General features: G+C 42.1%; 1 protein-coding gene and 1 long non-coding RNA gene across 2 annotated transcripts in view; both read left to right on the top strand.

Moving 5' to 3' along the window:
• CDK6 (cyclin dependent kinase 6) overlaps nt 1–3969 on the top strand; it is a 253170-nt gene that overhangs the window by 158278 nt on the left and 90923 nt on the right. The gene's annotated exons all lie outside the window — the stretch shown is intronic.
• LOC109291410 overlaps nt 275–3969 on the top strand; it is a 26857-nt gene continuing 23162 nt past the window's right edge. Inside the window, exon 1 of the long non-coding RNA XR_002095838.1 lies at nt 275–420. This is a non-coding gene — a long non-coding RNA (uncharacterized LOC109291410). The remainder of the gene's footprint in view (nt 421–3969) is intronic.

Raw genomic sequence — 3969 nt, 5'->3', positions numbered from 1 at the left:
GGCTCGTGTTCATCTTGTGGTCAATCATGACCCCCAAGTCCCTTTCATCCGTAGTGCTAAGCAGTGTAGCACCGCTCAGCCTATAAGGATGCTGCAGGTTTTTTCTCCCAAGGTGGAGAACCTTGCATTTTTCAGTGTTGAACACCATCAGGTTCTCATCTGCCTATTTCGTGAGCTTGTCAAGATCTGCCTGGATCACCCTTCTGTCCTCAGGTGTGGATGCTTTACCCCAGAGTTTGGTGTTGTCGGCAAACTTGGCCAGTCCACATCTGACACCAATGTCCACATCACTGATGAAGATGTTAAACAGTATAGGCCCTAGGACAGAGCCTTGAGGGACCCCGCTGGTGACTGCACACCAAGACGATTAGCTCCCATCAACCACCACCCTCTGGGTCCTACCATGGAGCTAATTCCCCAGTTAGCTTCCCCATATCAATCAATAGACTAATTCATTGACACAGAGCCATTCTTTCATATTTGGAAAAACAAAATAACAGACTTCTAATTTAAACTCCCTATCAAACAGAGGTCAGTCAGTGGCTGGACAATGTTGTAACCTGGGTTACTTCACAGTAGCACCTACAAATGGCCTTTTTGTGACAGTGACTGAACATTAGCCTGAGTCTGCTGCCCAGTAGCATCACATCATGCTGTGCTACTACACAGTCATCTGAGGCTACTGCGCAGAGTCTTGTGTAGACACAGCCACTGACTGACCTCTGTTTGATAGGGAGTTTAAATTAGAAGTCTGTTATTTTGTGTTTTCAGATATGAAAGAATGGCTCTGTGTCAATGAATTAGTCTATTGATTGATATGGGGAAGCTAACTCAGTAACTTCCCCATATAGATGAAAAGAAATTAATCTCTCAGTTCTGCTACAACTCAAAATCTATTCCACATACCAGACTAATTATTGCATTGAATAAAAACCCACGCATGTGTCAGGACATCTGGAATTTCCCTGTATTCACCAATGCCAGCAGCCAGGTATAACGAAACTTTCTGCACCTTCTGTATCCTGCAAAACAGAGGGAAGAAAAACCCTTTATTTTCTTCTCACATGAGGGTTTGTAATTAAAGGGGAAAGTAAATTAATTACATGAATATTAAAAGGTTACTCTTCTATTATAACATTTGGTCACAAGTTGTCTAATGAAAAGGAATGCAGGCTGGAGGGCTGCCATGCCTCTGCTCCTTTCCGTAGAGGGCCACAAGCTGGAGCAGTGATTGTGCGTGACAGGGTCTGGTAACAATGAGCCTGTGCACAGATCATCCAGACAGAGCATGCTTTTCTAAATTATACCAACAACAGGGTGGCCTACAGGCAAACAAAATAGTTAAACAATGCATAATAAAGTTTTTATTTGGTATTTCCTGTGTGACTGTGCCAATTGCCAGGGAGTGTACTGTATTTTTCTTTTGCTGTATTAATTGTTGACCACAGCTGGCAAAGACCCAAACTAACAGGGACAGATAAAGGGGTGGGGGGGGAGGAATGGCATCTGGACACTAAATCCTCAAGTGTACTGGGAAAAAAAGCACAAAAAATTACAGCATATATCTGGAATTTTCCAACTAACGATGTGCGGATGTGGTAGTGCTAGGGAAAAAGAGCCAAACTGAGCCTGCTTTGTTCACTAAGAGAGGCCCCCTGTAACATTCCTTTTAGCTGTGCATATTTTGGCTCCAGTTCTGCAGTTTTAACTATATACTGTGTATGGAGAAGTTCAGTTGTTGCTGCCTGAATTTGACGATTTTGCTTCAAGAAACAAGATGTGGTCTATGGAACATGCACTCCTCTTTTGGTGTCAACTGTTAGAGGATTGCCTGAGGGTTTTTTTTAACTTTTTAAATTAAATCAGTTAAATTGTAGAGAGAATAAAATTACAGTAAGTGCAAGCCATTTCAGCAGCAGCTGCAGTTAGGAGACCCTCGGTGGCCGTGAATGCTGCCTTTTTTAGCACATCAGTGACATTAGTACTTAGAGTTATCTGGTGTAAAGAAAAGCCCAGAACCTAACACTAAAACTTTGAGTAAAAATCAGGGGTGTCACAAACATGCCTGTTTGATACAACCTTTTCATTTTTGTACATCACTGTAACAGTTAAACTATTGGGTCCTTTCAAATAAGGAAGTTTTTAAACTCCTGATTTCCTACAAGCAGCATAGTAAGATCAATGTAAATGTCCAGAAAACAGACAAAAATATAGGCAAGGGTTGTATTGCTATTTTTATTGGTAAGACAGTTTTGCAGATTACTATGAGACAGTGTCTACATTCTCTTGTCACTAAAGGATATAAAAGAAGAACAAATGCTCTGGATAACATTTGAGATATGTAGAAAACAGGACATACTGCACCAGGCAATGTCTGATTGTGCTTACAACTACAAAAGATCTTCTATTTCATTGATTTGGAAGGATTTGCTGTTACTGGAGATACTCATATTTAGGGACCTACTTAAATCGCGATTTTGCATTGTGTCTCCCCAGTAAGCGCCAGCAGCTGCTACAACCCAGCCTCACAGCCCGATGGGAAGGGAGAAGCTGCCAGCACGAAGGGCAGAAGCCAAGATGGTGGCTGCTCCCTCCCCTGCTAATTGGCTGAGAGAGCTGCTTTTTGTGTGGCCCCACCTATCTCTGCCAATCAGGAGTGAGGGGTGGGACCACGCAAAAGGCAGAATTCTTGGCCAATCACCTGCAAGGGCTGGGGCCACTGGGACCCCTTAGCCAATCAGGTTTTTTTGAGGGCACTATGATAAGTCCACAAAAATGGTGGCTGGCACCCTGATTGACCCATGACATTGTCCATGTGCTGCTTTGTTTTGGGTAGGTCCCTACTCGTATTGTTACATACTATTACAGAGACTTCTTTTACCTGCCTTTTTCTACTGGTCCTGGCTCTTTAGTACCCAGTGTACTTGGATTTTCAGACATACCTGGCCTTGCTGTCCTAAGTATTTCCCTTTTTGTGATAGTATACTAGCTGCTTGACATGAAAATCTAACATAATTAACGTTACAACTGTTTATTATTACATTTTCTCACATGCAACACACCCCAAAATATAATATGTACCTTGTTTTGAAGAGTAGAATGGAGGAAAAAAAGAATAAAGATAGGGACAGAGCTTATTTTTCAGGTGACTCACTCTCCTTTTCTTGCTTAACTAAAGCTAAAACCATAGATGTTTCTGAAGACTAGTCTTCATGGGTGTTACTGTGATTCTGAAAAGAGTTCAAAAGTCTCCAAAGCTGTAAAATAGGAGAGAGACCAGAAACAGCTAAAAGACAGCGACACTGCCCTAAGCTTATCGTGATTAGTGGACTGTCAAAACCATTAAAAAGGAGATCTTTCCTTAACACCACTGGAGTGAACAGCAATGAGCCATTAAGTCAATTGACTCGCTCAGTTGCCTAAATAGTAATGCAACGACTGCTTCATTGTGGAATGGGAATCAAAACAGGGTGCTTTTATGCCAGTCAAAAATCAGCTTCCCCATTTAATACAAATTTCCCAATTTTGAGGGGCTTATTTTGGAGGGAAAGGGATGGATTGTATGTGAAAAATATGGTATAGTTAATATAATGTGAAGTGTGGTAGTGGCAGGTTAAGATAACTTGCTACAGCTACACAGGCAAGAACTTGAGCCCTGCTCTGGACTTAGGTCCAAGGCAGCTAGCCACAGTTGACCTACCTGTAAACAGGTAGCTGATCATTTGGGCTGGGGAATCAAAGATGGTCAGTTATATGGGCTGTATAACTCTTTCTGTAGTCAATGGCACACAAGACTTGGCGTGGGAGGACCCCTGACTTTGATTTTATATGATGTTAGTAGTGCTGGAATGGACCTCATGAAGTCATCTAAATCCAGCCCCCAGCTCCAGGCAGGATGATCCCTGACTAAACCATCCCACAAAACTAGTTTGATATGATACAGTATATAAAAACAATGGGTGCACTGAT

Source organism: Gavialis gangeticus, unplaced genomic scaffold (assembly GCF_001723915.1).
Source record: "Gavialis gangeticus isolate Ggan-Ray unplaced genomic scaffold, GavGan_comp1, whole genome shotgun sequence".
Taxonomy (NCBI): Eukaryota; Metazoa; Chordata; order Crocodylia; family Gavialidae; genus Gavialis; species Gavialis gangeticus.
This window is presented reverse-complemented; position numbering and strand designations above follow the sequence as displayed.